Genomic DNA, 17,768 nt, shown 5'->3' with positions numbered 1-17,768 from the left:
TTGGTTACTAATGTGCTGGAGATACTTAACTCCATTCTTCTTTGCTAGGAGTAAGCAGATGGAGTGCTTTGATCCCAAAGGAATGCCTGTCTCAGCTTCAGACCTGAAAGCTTAGAAGGCAATAGTGGACAGGAGAGTAAGTAGTGAAGGATGGAAGTTGCCTCCCTATGGACCACACAGTGCTATATGCCAGCACTTCATTGGTCAAGGGCAGAGAACTATGGAAGATTCTTCATTAATTATATGTAGTGGCCAGGTTAAAACTTTATCCAAGACTTCTAGAATATTGCTCTGATGTTTCTACTGCTTTAGTAGCTCTTCATTTTTGCCTGTTGTTTTACTGACCACTTGCTGCTTTTTCTTGGCAATTGATAAATATTTTCTTTTTACTGTTCATTTTTTATTGGCATGCAGTTTATTTCTAGTCCTGCACTTATCTTTGAATACCTTTGTCAAAAAGCAACTTGAAAAAAAATAATTATGCGCCTCCAGTTCCAATAAAATAAAAGGGTTTCAGAATCTGTAATTGGGCAAAGGATTGTAGCAAACCATAGAATTTTATGTAATTGACTCTCCATTCTTTTTGAATCTAGCACGAATGGCTTTAACTACCACCGCATCTCAAAAGATAAAAGGCACCAGAAGCATTAAGCAAGCATATTTAATTCCATTGCTTTCTTGTATTAAAGGCTTTGTGATTTGGTACGTGCACATGTTGGAGAGGAAATGTTTACAATAACAGATGATTACTCCAGCCAACTCTATCGCTTAGATCTTATGGGAAAGCATTACTTATGATCCTTCCCATAATGGTTGATGTACTCTGCAAAGCCAGAACTATTAGTACATGATGTGTGTTCATTTATTTAAAAATAAATCTCCAGTGGAGACAGCTGAAATAAATAAAAAAGAACTTAACTACTGCCTGAATACATTTCTGAAAACTAATCTGCTTATCAGATTGCTATTCTAAAGCATTACAGGGTTATTGTCATGGCATTTCTCAGCTGAGAGGGGGGAAATAACAATTGCCTCCTGAAAACTCCATGAAGCATTATTCCACATTTATGATTATAGTTTTCCAATGGTGCGAACTGGTGTATGACAGCAAGCAACTTTTAAGAAAAAAACCGACCCTTTGAAATTGTACAATTGCATGTTACATAACTGGCCCAGAATCAGCCCACCATGGAGCAAATGGAACCACTGGTCTCTTTGCTATGTGCTTACTGGGTGTTCTTTAAAATGATAATCACAATATCATTGCTTTTGAAATCTTAGGTCAGAATAGCCAATCTGGTGCCCATATGTTGTTTGACTAAAGCTTCCATGATCCCTGACCATGATGATGGATGTTGGAAGCCAACAAGAGTTGGAGTGCACCATTTTGGCTACCAGATGGTTGATCTGTCCATCTGTGATTTCATGCTGTGGAGATAACCTCTGCAGGCCGAATTAGAAACTGCATCAAGAATTGCAAAGGGGGCACTGAAGCTGATGGCATCTGTGCATTACCAGAGTATAACTTCCCACTGAGGCAATAAATATATCACTTGTTACCCTCCATGCTCACACATACCAATGCTTGATGGCAAGGGGAAATTTGCCCATGAAGTGGAATTCCTTAACTATGGCCTAGTTAACTCCTTAACTATGGCTGAAGAATGGACAAGATTACATCTGAGGTGACTCATGCTAACTGTCTTAGCATGGCCCACTGCACTAAAACACGTTCTGTCCTATGTCCCTCTCAGTTGCTTACCATGTCCATATTGGCTTGTTGAACTGGGTCTAAGACATTCACTTTCCATTTATAGTTCTTAATTAATACATCTGCCTGCCTTTCATTGGCACTAATCAATCTTCTGAAAATGTAGATAGAGAAGCCAGATGTTGTGCTTCCTCTCAGTGAGTTACCAGGAATAATTAAATTGAAACGAATCCTCCTTTTGCAGTCTATTTCTATATTTCCACATAGAGCAATTGGGCTCAGAGGAGTGTGTGTAAAATACATTATTGCCTTACAATTTCTTTTTGAAACACAATGGGGGTAGATCTATCTCTGGTGTGTATTCACTGAAGCCAGTGAGGTTATGCCAGTAAGTCAGCTTCAGCTCCTTGTGATATTCTCTACAAAATAACAAGACAAGACAATGTTAACTCTGCAAATCACACCCAAAATAACGGCACAATGTAAAAAAGAAGTCAGAATTAAAATGGAGTGGGGGTTTTTAAGGCAAAAAGTGAAATTATTAATGGAAAGTTATTGCTCTGTGTGTGTGTGTTTGGGGTTTTTTTTTTTTTTTAAGAATACATAAATTTCTTCACTATCAAGTGAAAAGTAGGAACTTGCTCTTTTTTCTTCTTCCAGTGATGAGGGTCTGAAGAGCTTACAGAAAAAGAAAGCCTGAATTTGCACTAGGAAGGGTCAATGTGTATTCATGATAGCCATCTTTAGAAACTGGGGACATTAAAACTAAACTAGAATATGATGACCTGATCTTGCCATTGAATTAATACAGGCTCTGCTTTAGACATCTCTAATCATTCCAAAGACAACAGAGATTTAGAGATAGGGACATGCCTTTAGAGTAATGTTTCCTGGAATGTTTTCCTGGAATGAGTCTCATCCTTTCAGCTTGCCAATAAACCTTTTGTGTGCTTATATTACTTTTGTGTGATTATATTATACGCCCCCCCCCCAAATATGCTATGTTTCACCAGCAATGAAACATAGATATAGAGATATTAGAATAGAGACAGAGCAGCAGAGAAGGAGGATTAGAGGAAGAGACTAGCATGGAAAATCAAACAGCAAATCTCAAAGAAAGATGAAACAAGCAGAAAGAAGTAAGAAAAAAGCAAAGCAATCAAGATTTTAACAAGTTAATAGCTTGTGCATGGAGAGAGAATGAGACTGTGGTCAAATCATCCAGTGAGCATGTTGGTAGAAGGGCTGTTTTACCAATCAAGATACCCTCCTTTCATCCAGGTAAGGGCACTTACCTAGACGTATCCCATTGACCTCAGTGGGACTTCCTCCTAAGTAAACATGTGTAGGATTGTGCTCTTAATGTATGTGAAGAGCCTTACTTTGTGATCATCTCTCATTTGTTTGCATGAACCTCGTCTCAGGTCAGCTGAGGATTTCCAGTAAACAAAAAGGCATGCAGAAATGAATGCAGACTCTGTGTCAACTTTTACATGCCCCGTTTCAGCACTAATCGCATGGGTACATGGCAGAAAGATGAAAATAGCCTCTGGGCTAATGGAACTTTAGAACTGAAGTAGAAACTCTAATTCTGGAGCTAAGGTTAACGATGCTATTGCAGGCTCTGGGCCTGGGAGCAATTTTGGAATATCAAATCAAACCGTGTGTAATACTCTGTGCATCTTGGGATATAGAGTTAGCCCATCTCGGTATATAGTGTTCCCATATTCAACAATTTAGATCTTTTAAAGGCTATAGGGCAAATAGTGAATTTGTCTTGCCTACCTATGAAAAGGCAAAGGAAATGTTTAAAGTTCAGTTTTCTCATTTGTTGGCTGCTTGATTGCAATATTATCATGTCCTTCTCCCTGAATATTAAACATAGCTTCGTTCTATCTATAGAAGTCACAAAAGAGGGTGATGCCCCCACAATTTAATTCAAAGTTGACAATTAGAGGAGTTGCACATAACATTTATTATTCTGTGATAACAGTGAAACAATACATATATATAAGAAGCAAGTCCCAATGTATCCTTTAAACTGCCTTAAAAACAAAAACCCTGCAGTAAATCTATGCAGAACAATTCTCAATTTAAGGAAGAACAGGAGACAACACAAAGAAGCACCTGAGCAACTGGCCTTGTCTTAGCTGGTGACAATGTATTACAGAGTTGATTCTGGTGAGATGGGGATAGTGAAGTAGAGATTGGACCTGCTACATCCCAAAATGGGACGGTCTAGACTTCCAGAGTGCTCTAGACAAGGTTGGGGCTTAAGCTTGGGTTATGACAAATATTTTGCCTTTCCGAAAAATATACAGATTAAGTAGTTGTGATGACAAATTCTATCTTCACACATCTTTCCCCCTGCTTCCTCTGCCAAGGCAGAATGGGGAACCTGTTTTGTCACGACCAAACTGTCTTTGATACTGAATATGAAAGGAGTGTGCAACAGACACCCCTTTATGACACGCTCACACCATCATCAGCACTAAAGGATGACAGCATCATACCAGGTAGGAGAGATGAGAGGCTGGACCAGGAAATACCAGGCTGTATTCATTTTCTGAAAGTACCGCATTAAAAACCAATTTGTTGCTCTTACAGTAACTTTTGTGGCAGCTCTTATGCCTATACTTTTGTGCAGGTGCATAAGAGGAGAGCAATTAGCACTCTCTAATTGGACCCCCCCCCCAAGTTCTTCTAAGCTCTCTGCATGCTATATAGAGCACATATGATCACTAGCTTCTGAAGCTACAATTTGGTCAATATGATGGACTGCAGAACAAAACTGATAGACCGGAAGGCTCTATTCTGAGGCTTCAGACACTTCAAAAGCCATTGAACCCAATATAGATATGTGCTACAGACAGGTACATCTACACCTGTGTTTGTGCAGTTTTCTTCTGAAGGAAACATACCATAATTGTCAGTTTGCAGGTGTCAGGCTAAGATCCTTTTCCTTGGGTCATTAACATGGGTAAGACTTTGTTATGATGTCTAGCCTCGTTTGCGGCATTCATCACTTAGCAGTAATGGGGTCTGTAGAAAATGGCAGCTGAATGACAATGTTCTCTATGCTTAGCCATGGTTTGCAAGTCCAAATAGGACTGGTGGATTTGCTCCTGTCATCTTTTGTTGTCAGTCAGAATGGGGTGGAGCCATCCTTTTTATTGTTATTGTTGGATGAACACTTTTTTTTGGGGGGGAGGGTTCTATTGTATATTTTTCTATGGATTTGGCTTTTAATTGATTACCAAGGTGTTTTGAATTTTATGGATTTTTTATTCTCTTTGAGACCTCTTCTTGTGGAAAGTGATGAATGGCAATACTCTCTCTGCAGAGAAGAGATCCTCACTGCTAATTGCCTACTGAGAAGAGAAGGGAACACTTGGCGCCAGCCAAGCTGGTAGGCCTTACTTGGTGGCAAAAACATGGTGCAAGAGACCCCACATCCATACTCCTGGTGCTGGATTAGAGCCCCCCCCCCAAGAGCAAGCCAGTCGGACGCCTGGGGTGGCACGCGTGCCCTGCACCAGGGGCGGGGCTGTGGGGCCTCTGAGGAGTCTGCCTGCCTCCTCCCCCTCAGCCGCCTTTCAGCTGAGGGGGAGGCAAGCAGGCAGACCCTTTGGGGCATTGTGGAGTCTGTGGGCACCCAATCTACTGCGTCATTCGCAGGAGAGATGCGTGGCTTGGGCGTGCTGCAGGCCTCGCAGTGAGTGCCACCCAGCATTTTGTCACTGCCCTTCAGTTGTGACACCTGGGGCGGCCTGCCTTTGAATGGAGCATATTAGGTACTGTACTTTGTTTTAGCACTAGATATGAACATCTCATTCCACTCTGTGGGAAGACTTCAGTGTAGCACTACGGCTAATGTTCCATCAGCACAAGGATTTTTCCTTGTGCAACAGAATGCTCTCCCTCTCTCCTCCGCCCTAAATCTGTTCTAGGGTGGGAAAGTCCCATTGCATAAGTGGACACCATTCTTCTCACACAGTTGTTTAGTTGAATTCCGCCTGTGAACCTTTATATACTTCTGGGAGCACGTAATCTCTCCTGACTCACTGTAGCTCTCTGAGGGCTATTATGGTAGAGAGAATTCTGTTTGTCATCATAACCTTTCTGATATGTGATGAAGTCATCGTATAAGCCACTGTTCTCATAGACATGATTTTAAAAAATTGGAACTTAGAGTAGTGAGCTTATATAAATCAATCACCTGTTAACATATACTGGGAATCTGACTCTTGTTGGATTGCGGGGGGACCAGCCAGAGGAGTGATTTTTAACAGAAAAATGACTGATGAGAAAAGAGTTAATCACCCCCACCCCCACCCCCCTCCTGTGTTTCTGAATCCCAGGCTGCTTTTCATTTTAAAAATCACCAGGACGTCAGTATAAGTATCTGTAAGTAACATGTCCTTTACTCATGATGAAAAAAGGCATTCCATTGCTTTAGCTCTTGAGCATCGCTGCTGGAAGAAAGAAGAAATTGGCATGGTGTGTGGGTGTGGGTGTGTAAAAAACAGACAGGTCTTTTCTCATCAAAATCCTATGATAAACGTATATTGAGGAAATCACAGTGTAAAGCGTCACCAAGAGACAAAGAATAGCCTTGAAATCCTGAATATATGAACCTTAGCATATGTATTGCAGTGACTCGATTCACTGGGTTCTGTCAGTTGAATGACAATGTTCTCTATGCTTAGCCATGGTTTGCAAGTCCAAATAGGACTGGTGGATTTGCTCTTGTCGTCTTTTGTTGTCAGTCAGAATACAAAACCAGTGTTTGTGTAGTGAATGTGTAGTAGTCGCTGGCAACAGGTAACTGGAGTGAAAGGAAAATACTTCAAATTCCCCAACAGCATATATTTTCTTTAACAAGAAAAGGAAAAAGAAATGAAGCAGATTCCATTGTGGTACTCAAATAAATTGTTACCCATATTTCCCTTGCTTCCTTTTTTCCCTCCATCTTCTGTAAATACCCAGAATGAGGTGAATCAGCTGATTTGGAACAAGCTTTCATGTCTCTTAGCTGGTTTGCGCCATTAATAAGGTGTGTCAGCGAACCCCCAAAGCACTCTCTTTTTCTTCACAGAGAACACTTCCAGGAAAGGGGGAGGGGAGAACAAGAAAAGTGTGACTTTTTCTATAATGAAGGTAAAATAAACAAGCACAATTGTCCCTGGACATGTTTGTCTGAAATTTGGTGTACGTTTTTTTGTCCAGGGACACCTCCCTCATGGCCCCCATTTTCAAACTGCTTGTCAAAAACAACATCAACAACCCCAGGGGAGCATGTTTTTACCCCCTGCTTCAAATGGTAAAGACTGCCCTGGTGTTAGAAAGCTCCCATTTCATGTTGATTGGGTGGCTGGTAGGATGATGAAGACGTGGACCCTCCTGCAAAAATGATAATGGGTCTTTGACACCCCTCAGCCCTTGACTACTAAGGAGAAGTGAACAATAGGCTTGGAGTCAAATAGGCTCAAAATTGGAATCAGCCAGGGAAGAGTTCATAACCATATATTGAATCTGATACCAATGAATATTCACATCAAAATGTCAAATTCCCAGTAATATTTGACTTCCAATTAAGTGTGCTGCCCTTAATACAACATATTTGATACTTCAGAGAGTAATATGCCAGTGTGGACTTATTTACCCTTGCTCCCATAGCTAATCTACATTTTTAAGTGCATGGCACCTTTCTGTTGTAGGCAAGTTTTCAGATCCATATTCATGAAAGCAATTTACAGCTATCATTCTCAGGCAAGACATTGTGACTTAGCACTGCATAATCACTATGGTGGTTGAGGTTCCAAAAACACTTCAAATCACAAAATTTCCACATCAACTAATCCGGATGTTATATATAGCTGTTGCTTAATGCTAAATAAATATTTGTGTCAGTTAAAGACATTTTTAGATTCTTAATACACATTTTCTTATGAATCAATATGTTATTTGGTCAAGCATGCATCTTGATCATTGTTAACAAGTATGATGATCATAACTGATGGATTTTGGTGATGGCCGCTAGTTTAAATGGCTTTAAAGGGAGGATTGGGGGAGGCTATTGTTGAAGATTCATTCCCCGTGTCTGCAGTCATGGGATTGTTGTCTATCACATGACGTTGTATGTTTTCATTCCACAGAGTGGGAAGTGACGGAGACAGGATGTTTTTGTTACTGTGTTCCGTGAAATGGGATTATTGTCCTTTGTTCTTTATCTTTGCTGTCTGATGAGAAAGAGGAAGGAGCTAAGTCAGTATGCTCCGAGTGTTTTATATGTAAATAAAGTAGATTAGCCAAAATGCTGAGTTGCTGAGGTCTGTTACGCAAGCTGCAAAGACTCTGAGGATCCCTAAGTGTGCTGATGTTTCTTGGCATCAATTGCTGTGATGTTTGGGCAGAAGAAAGCTTTCAAAGCTCCCAAATGATCAACCAGGAGGGAGAGAACATGCCAGTTGGGCATGTGTCTCTACCAGGGTCCTACTTGAGAGTAGGATGGCTCCTGACAGCTATAGTCATGATGGCTACAGTTGTACCTCGGGTTACATACACTTCAGGTTACATATGCTTCAGGTTACAGACTCCGCTAACTCAGAAATAGTACCTCGGGTTTAGAACTTTGCTTCAGGATGAGAACAGAAATCGCGCAGCAGTGGTGTGGCGGTAGCGGGAGGCCCCATTAGCTAAACTGATTGCTTCAGGTTAAGAACAGTTTCAGGTTAAGAACGGACCTCCAGAACGAATTAAGTACATAACCAGAGGTACCACTGTATATGAATATCATTTGCTGTGAATCACAATCAGTAGATGGCTTCTGCACTCATGCCTGGCTTTTAGACTGTCCATAGGCAGCAGATTGGCCATGGTTGGGGACAGACTGTTGGATTAAGCAGACCTGTAGTCTGATTCATCTGGGTTCTTTGTATGAAATGCAACTGATGACAAGATCATGAGCCAGAGCCCCCATAGTTCTGGAACCTTTTTTTTAAAAAAAAACCAATTTCTGAAATTGTTTTTATTTTATTTTTCTTTCCTAGCACCTGTTCTCAGGAAGACACATTTTTGAAGGTTCTTGATCAGCAGAATGCAAAAAAGAAATGGAATGAAATGAAAGCTGGTTAAGTACTGCTTGTCAGGGAACAAAAGGTGAACCATACAACCATTAATCACAAAACACGGGACCTTTGTTTGGGGGCAGAGGTCACAAACTGCCAGTCGGTTTATTCCTGATTGCTTCATGGTGGTAATGGAAGTGCCCAGACAGCCTTGATCATTTTCGTTGACCCGGCCTGATCTTTTTTTGTGAGGGTTAATTGGTAATTTAAGTATACTGTACAGGTCGAATGATTTGAAGTGCATGCCATTAAGAGTGAGATTCAACACACTCTCATCATTACGAGGGATGTTTGGCTTAGGCATGCGGATAGCTATTCCCAAACCTGCATTTGAAAATAAACATATAGATATAGATATTCACCTCATTGCCCTTTATTTATTTCTGGAATCCTAAAGCAGGTCTACACAGTTTGTAAAATATTTACATTCCAAGCTGGCTTGTGAATGTGGTTTGGGGCAGAAGACATTGCATCCTATTTTTGCTGCTTTCATGGCAGTGAGGGAAAAGGGCCAAAAATAGTACAAGATATAGTACAAGCAAGAGGAAGAGCATCAAGAGAAAGAGGGCTGCGTGACCAGCCCTTTTATGGGGTCTCAGAAGGTCATGCCCATTTACCTGGTCACATACAGGGGGAGGATGCTCCAGACCAGGTGTGACAGGAAATCCTCCTGGCTGGAGCAACATTCCCCTGTGTGTCCACTCTGGGCAAACAGGAAATGTTGTAGTTACAGATAGGTAGCCGTGTTGGTCTGCCATAGTCAAAACAAAACAAATTCCTTCCAGTAGCACCTTAAAGACCAACTAAGTCAGTTCTTGGTATGAGCTTTCGTGTGCATGCACACTTCTTCAGATACACTGAAACAGAAGTTTCCAGACCCTTCTATATAGTGAGAAGGTGGGGAGGCTGCCACATACACCCGGACAACACCATTACTGGCCCCAACATATACCATCTCGGGACTATTTACACATACCATCTCGGGACTATTTAATTGCTCATCGTCTAACATTGTGTATGCCATAAAATGCCAACAGTGTCCTTCAGCTCTCTATATTGGACAAACAGGCCAGACCTTACGCCAAAGAATAAACGGACATAAATCGGACATCAGGAATCACAAGACAGAGAAACCAGTAGGAGAACATTTCAATCTCCCAGGACATTCTATACTAGATCTCAAAGTAGCTGTTTTACTACAAAGGAATTTCAGAAATAGACTGGAAAGAGAAGCTGCTGAATTACAACTTATCACCAAACTCAAAACCATGGAAAAACCTGGTCTGAACAAAGACCTTGGATTCTTATCTCATTATACATGACAAAGCCATTTTTCACCTTTTCACCCCTTGCTTTTTCCTGTAAGACCTATTGCAGTCGTTAAGAGTCGTCAACAGGCTCATCACAGCTATCTGCCAATCACCCATTCCCACCACCCTTCTGAGTAATACCCCTCCCCACCTTCTCACTATATAGAAGGGTCTGGAAACTTCTGTTTCAGTGTATCTGAAGAAGTGTGCATGCACACGAAAGCTCATACCAAGAACTGACTTAGTTGGTCTTTAAGGTGCTACTGGAAGGAATTTGTTTTGTTTAGGAAATGTTGTATTTGACTGCTTTTGTGATGTTACAAACCACACAAACATCAGAGTCTTTTTGGTCTTATCCCTGTGCCCAGGATCCTAATGAGAACCGAATAGGCCAGTGGGTGGATGTGAAGCCTCAAAATGGCATTGTGGACCTGTCTTTTCCTCTGGCCTCCAAAGCAGCCGTGGGAGGGTACACCATAGTCATTGGAAGTCCACTTTTTGCATATGACGATTCAGCAAGATATTTCATGGTGGCAGAATATGGTGAGATTTCAAGGGGAGACCAATTTGGTTGCAGTGTGTGTGTGTGTGCGCGCGTATGTGCTAACAATAAAAGGAATGCAGGCTATTACAGAGGCCAAAAATCACATCTTCACAAACTGGTGAGGCTGCTTTTGAGTAAGAGATCCTGGCTCTTGCATCTTAATGCCAAAGAACTCTTAAGTTTTGCATAGCTTGGAGATTCTTTTTCGTTTCAGATTTGTAGCTGCTGATGTGACAATTTGAAGCAAATGAATAATGGGTGGCGAGGGGGCTGGCTCCTTCCCCATCATGTAGTTTTATTTCTGCTAGGGATGGGAGAGAAATTTGTTTAATTCACAGTGAGCCAACCTGATTCAGTGTCCCTGCATGTGCTTGCAGACTGGAACACACTATCAGTTCAATTATGCACTTCTCCAGAGTTTGTGGTGTAGTTTAGATCCCATAATGTACACACCAAAAACATATTTTGTGTTAGTAAATGCATATGTGTATATATTTTAGGGCATTGAAACAAAGTGTATTTTGTTGGAAGAATGTGTGCAAAGTGCATTAAAATGTATGCAACTTGGATGTTCATTTTTCGTGCATTCGTTCGGAAAGTCACAAAGCCTCAGCAGTAAAAGGAGCCCCTTTAAAGGACTGCTAAGGGAGGAAAGACCAGCTATTGGAGGAAAAGAGTGAAACGTTCTCTGGCCTAGATGGTGGACAGAAAAAACTTTCTCCCTCTGGCGCGCTGGCTCTCCAAGTATGAAATGGGTCACCTTTTGGAGCTGTTAAAGAGAGACAGGAAGCGGGAATTATATGCAAATTATAGATGTGGACATTCAGAGGTAGGGAAAAATGGATTTGAACATCACCTGTGTAAATGACCTTAGTTCAGGCTTTGCAATGGAAGGCAAGGATTCATTAGCTGAAAGTAGAGGGACGGTGCATCATAAAATAGCTATCTACTCCCCTCTACAGGCACAAAGTGAGAATGGCATGGTGAAATTTTGCTTTCAGAGCCTTGCTGTTGCACCATGAAAAGGTCCCTCCATGCACTGAACACCCCTAAACCCCACACACTTCTTCTGTTCCTCCTTTACATGAACTGAGGAATGGGGACAAGCTCATTTTAATCCAAAAAGAGCCTAACCTTATGAGCTCTTGAGGGGACGAGAATACCCTTACCTTGCCAAGCACATGAGAATTGAGCTGAAAGTTCTGCTTAGAGATTGCTACCCTGTTTTAAAAATGAAAGATTTCTTAACTCAGCTGTCTCCTTCACCACCTAGGAGAGTGTTAGGATTTGATATTTGTAGGTTAAAAGCAAGTATAAGAGTTTTGGAGGTGACATGTTATGTAGAGCTCGGGATGTCTTGGGAAACATTTTAAGAAGACTTTTTCTGTCAGCTAGTATAATATGTCTCCTCACAGACATGAAGTAATGAGTTAGTTGCCCTCAGACAGAAGCTCATGCAACAATAAATTTTGTCAGTCACAAGCCTTGAAGAAAGGTGTGACATAAAAACAAAAGCTTTGGGGAGTCACCATTAACATGTCCAGTGCATTGTTTGTTACTGTTTACATTGATAAGTCACATGTTTGCCTAGTCCTCTAGGTGACATAAACCAATTTAGTCAATAAAAATTAAAAGACATACCAAAAATCAGATAAAATACAATATCAGCACGCTCATGCAGAAAAACAAATGCATAAAAAAGAGCCACAATAATCCCACTGGGATAAAATTTAAGTGGTCAGATTTTGTCAGACTAAAGTAATATTCAATATCAGTTTTGAGATATTGTAAATCTTAAACATGTTAAAAGACGGGACAAAGTACTTGCTTGGAGCCACTTAAAGCCCCAGGCATGTCTTTCCTTCGTGATTTTTTTTTAATGTCTTAGGTCAGAGGTGGCCCAAAACATTTTGGAGCCTGAAGCAAAACATCCTGCTCCCACTGGGGGATGGGGCATGAGGTTTGCAAGGGCTTCACCTCAGGGAAAAGCCCTTGCAAAGTCTCACTGGAATGTGTGAGGGCAAACTCTGCAAGGACTTTGGGAATGCTTCCCTCTCACTCAGTTTTGTTCCGGAGAGCTTTGCCACTGGCGGCCAAACTGTGTGGCAATGCCAACACCTCCCTTACCTTGGTTGCTTCTCTGGTGGTGGCAGAAGCTGTGAACAGTTTCCACCGCTGCTTCGCCCCACTGCATGGGTGGGCCAGGTCTGTCTTTGTTCCTGAAAACAATGTGGAAATTCCTCTACATGTTTCTCATAGCTACAGTGCATATTATGTTACACTGTTAAGAGATGAAGAGAGTTTGCAGTTGCAGCTAAATTCATTTGCAGCTGAGAGGATAAGCTAGTTGCTAGGTTCATTGTGTGTTGCTGAGGTAATGACAAGCCTGCTGAGTCGTTTTGCCTGGCTAGACTGTGTCCTTGAATTCTGAGAGTGCCTCTTTCTTGCCTGGATGGAGAATATAGGGCAGTGTGTGTATAGAAGCTAGTTGATGGGTACAAATGTAAAGTTCACATTTGTTGCGCTATCGACTTTTGCCCATGGTCCTACCCCTTACTGGTATATGGCTCTTGCAAAGCTGCTTAGAAGGGCATTCGGCCCTTCGTCTTAAAAATGTTCCCCACTATGGCAGTGCAGGCACAGTTGGGTGGGGGAGAGAGTTGGCAAAGCTAAAGCAGAGAATTTGTCACAACTTATTCCTCACTGTACAGTGGTACCTCGGGTTACAGACGCTTCAGGTTACAGACTCCACTAACCCAGAAATGGTACCTCGGGTTAAGAACTTTGCTTCAGGATGAGAACAGAAATCGCGCGGCGGCGGTGCAGCGGCAGCAGCAGCGGGAGGCCCCATTAGCTAAAGTGGTGCATCAGGTTAAGAACAGTTTCAGGTTAAGAACGGACCTCCGGAACGAATTAAGTACATAACCAGAGGTACCACTGTATGTGAACAGATGGGAGACTTCAGTGAGTCTTTGCCCCAGAAACAGCTCTGCATGCAGGCATATCCTAGGACCCTTTGTATGTGGATTTGAAGTATTAATGGTAGTTAGGCCAGAGATGGGTCAGCCCTTGTGAATGTGAACCCCTGCTTGGGAGGTTTTCTGCCTAGATAATCACTTTTTAGAAGCAGTGTTTTAATAAGATAGTTTATGCTACTGAGCAGCTCATTCCACATTCCTAAAATGAGATGAAAACCCTCCTGCACCGTAACTCTTTAATAGTCTCCAGTTGCATAGTCCTCAAGTCTTTCAAACCACAAAAGACATACTATATAAATAATAGCTGTGCTTTTAGCACCATCTAGTGGTATTTTATTTATATTTTCTGGCATGCTCAGTGTTCTTCCCCCTATTATTCCACCTTACCAGGGACACAAATTAATAAAAACAAGCAAATAAGTTACAAGTCAGAACTACACCATTACATAGCTGCTAGGATCTGATACAAGAGCCCCTTGCCTGGTGTGTTCTGTGTCCTGGGAAGAAGAGGTGTGGGATGGTGGCAAGCCCCCCCTCCTTGCACCAATATCCTTGGTGACACTACTTTGGGACCTCCTCAGATTTATTCAGCATTTGGGATTATATCTAGGGTGAGTCCAACTTATTCCACCTACCAAGTGTAGAAGGTAAGGAGGCCCCACCATGTATTTGAATTTGAGGTTTTTCTAGGTAATCTAGTGGTTGCCTTTTATGACACTGAAGGAAGCAGAGAAAGAGGGAGGGGAGGGAGTACATAAGCCTGAAGCCCATGACCAGGCTCAGAAATTTACCTCATAGAATCATAAATGCAGGAATATGCAGCTGTCCCTTACAGGAATCGAACCTGCAACCACGCTCTAACCAACTCAGCTATCCACCTCCTTATGCACTGCCCTTAGTTTTGCCAAAATGCCAGATAATAAGCAACACAAGAACCATACAACACAAGAACCTTGAGTAGAATATCGGAACAAGCAGTTGAAGCATTAAACTGGACAGCCAACTGTACTTATAGTCAGGTAGAAAGGGGTTACCTGCCAGGAATCACACTCTGCATTACTAGCCAGGCTTAAGACTGCTGCTTTAACTTCCAGCAACCTCCCTCTTTGTATTCCTGGGGCTAAAGGAAGTAGGATAGGATAAGTTTTGTATTGCGTCTCAAATTCCAAGCAGGTTAACATATGTTCAATGGCTACTAGTCATTATGGCTATGTATTACCTCCACTTGCGGAGGCGATGTGCCTTTGGATACTAGTTGCTGGAGAATGGGAGATTGCTTGTTGCATGAATTCCCCCCAGGATTCCTATAAGCATTTGGTTGGCCAATGTGAGGACATAATGTTGGAGGAGATGGCCACTGGCCTGAGCCATCAGGCTCCTCTTTTGTTCTCATGACTACACAGGCCTTCAGTCTGATGCAGCAGGACTCTTCTTCTGTTCTAAATGTTGCATTTAGACAAACTGATAATACTGCTTAATTGTATTCAGTCCTCACATATTTGTAAGGTGGCATACATAGAGAGGGTTTGTTTTCTTCCTTTGTGGTTATCCTAGGCAATTCCGGCCTACAAAAGGTGGTTAAAAGATAGAGACAAACTCAGTGCTAAGGAAGTTCAGCCTTCTTTGAGGTATAGTAAGGCAACAGTCCAGCTGCCTTCCCTCAAACATCCTAGAATTTAATGCTGAACACTTTGGTTCATATGTTCAGCCAATGCTGCAATTACTCAAGTACCTTGCTGCAGCTGCATCACCTCTATCTATATTTTGCTACTCTAATAGCTGTATGAGGCAGCACCTGCCCCCAGAGAAGCCATACTGGCTCTGCTTTTGCAAGGCTTGTTCTTCTATATGCTTGCTTATTTTATTTTTAACTACACCAGCTTCACCATGTTAAGCCAACTGACCTGTATTTCCCAGGATCCCCCCTTCATCCCTTTTTTTAAAAATTGGTACTACATTGGCTACTTTCCAGTCCTCAGGTATGGAGGCTGATCTGACGATTACATATTTATGTTAGAAAATCAGCCATTTCACTTGTGAGTTATTTGACAACTCTCAGGTAGATGCCATCCAGATACAGTGATTTGCCTGTCTTTATTTTGTCTATTAGATCTAGAACTTCATTCCCCATTAGTTCTCAGTTCCTGTTTTGTTCAGATTTTTTTCAGTAAACCTTTACCAGGATTTTCACTCTGGACTGCAGCTGCATTATTGATGTGTCTCTGCTAACGGGTGCAATATACATTTCCCTAGATATCCTTTCCTTTTTGAAGTTTACTCTTTGGGTCTTCCATTATCAAAGTAGCCAGTCTCGCAAGAGCTGTGAGAGACTGCAAATTCAACAGTACAAGATCTGTGGTGCCAGGAAAAGAGCGTAAGGAATACTCTTGCTTTTTGCCTACTGAGCAGTTAATGGTGTGCATCAGTTAATGTGCAAACCATTCTGGCTCTTACAAATAGGAGGAGAGGATGCTTAAATATCATTCAGGTGGGCTGTAATCGCCTTTGTTTCACAGAACGTTGCAAAAAACACCAGGAAGTAAGGGTTGGATATTGAAAGCCTAGCGATAAAGGCCTTAAATGAGTTTGCATGCCGAGTGAAGAATGACAGGTGTCTGGAATACCTCTTAGAAGGATCTTTAGCACAGTCCATTTTGCTGGTGAAGTCTTTAGGCTGCAATAACGCAGCTTCTTCCAAGGAGGAAAAATGAAAGTGTACATTTGCTCTCAGCAGTTATTAAAGTGGAAATGTGATGACATTATCTGAACACTCATCAAAGGTCAAGGGAATTAAATTGGCATAAGTTAACTCCCCCCCACTCTCTATTGCATGTAACTCCAACAGGGTTTATCTTCCTTTTCTGAGCTATTCCTAATAGCATCATACAGGGACCACTGCTTTATTTCTAGAAAAGAGTTGCTGGAGCTTGTCTCTTTAGAAATGTTACCCTCTGATTCAAACACACTTCTTCCTAAGCCCAGGAGAGCAAGTTCTACTATGTTTGATGACTGTTTCCTAGCACCTTTTCCCTAGCCATTTCCGTTTTGTAGGGCCTGAAAAGCAGAGACTTGGCTGCACAGTCCAAAATCAAAATTAAGTGTATTTTTCCCCACCAAAACCTCACTTCCTGACATAGACAATAGAATGGCCCCAGTAACTGACATCTTCAGGTGACCACAAAGTGCTCTTTATTCCCTATAGTTTCGATCTTTTCAAAACCTGATAAATGCTATATTAGAAGTACCATAAGCCCTACTTTGAAAGTCAATGAAACAGGAACCACTTTTTTGTAAGACAAGCCCAAGATAATTTCTTTCCTGGGGTGGACTTTGGTAATCTTTGTTATATGGTGCCCTATGTGAGGCCAAAATTGGGTCCCCCCCCCGAATGGATCTTCTCATTATGGATCTTCTCAGTTTTGCACCCCCTTGTTTTGACACCCTGAGTAGGGGTACCTCCCACACTGTCCTAAATACAGAGCTGGTCTTTTCTTTGTGTGTCTGGAAAGCAGCCTTCTAGAACCACCTCTTTCTTTCGTGATGTCTTCATCAATACTTTTTAACTTTTTATCCTTATACATCAAGTCTTACCCATGTTTGTGCATGCCTGCAAAAACAGTTTCTTCCTCTCTGTTCTGTGTTTCTGATCATCAGCCCCCAACATGTGCCAGTTCTTGTGGCTCTTAGAAGCTGTCAGCATGCAACAGTGGCCAGTGTCTGGGAATGGCTTCAACTGGCCTGCTAAATCAGGTGAGGATAGTCAACAGGTCTCAAACCCTCAGTGCATTAGGGACTCCCCCTGCATGTGAAGACAGGCTCCAGCAGTTGAGTGGATGAGACCAATAGTGGGTCCAACAGTCAAGAAGCCGGTTTTTGCACGTACTGTAGGGGAAAGTGAGAGGCAGATGGAGCTTGTGAACCTGGGAAGGTAACCCATTTAGGAGAAGGAAAACTCTGATCCTAAACTCCCACTGCTCTGTGGGATATCTTTAGGAGAATAAAATGCTAAATCCAGAGTGGGAATCCAGAGCCTTTTAGAAGGTTGAAGCTTCCTTCATGCAGCCAAGCTGCTGCCAAACGTGTTGCTTTCCTTTC

General features: G+C 41.9%; 1 long non-coding RNA gene across 1 annotated transcript; it reads left to right on the top strand.

Moving 5' to 3' along the window:
• The first annotated feature begins 4,222 nt into the window (after nt 1–4,222).
• On the top strand, nt 4,223–10,770 carry LOC309327528. The gene is made up of 3 exons (XR_014150557.1): nt 4,223–4,691; nt 8,764–8,872; nt 10,520–10,770. It is a non-coding gene; the product is annotated as an uncharacterized lncRNA (long non-coding RNA).
• Nucleotides 10,771–17,768: the final 6,998 nt, after the last annotated feature.

Source organism: Podarcis erhardii (genome assembly GCF_964252035.2).
Source record: "Podarcis erhardii genome assembly, chromosome: 1".
NCBI lineage: Eukaryota > Metazoa > Chordata > Lepidosauria > Squamata > Lacertidae > Podarcis > Podarcis erhardii.
The sequence above is the reverse complement of the archived record's forward strand: the minus strand, read 5'-3'. Positions and strand labels throughout refer to the sequence as shown.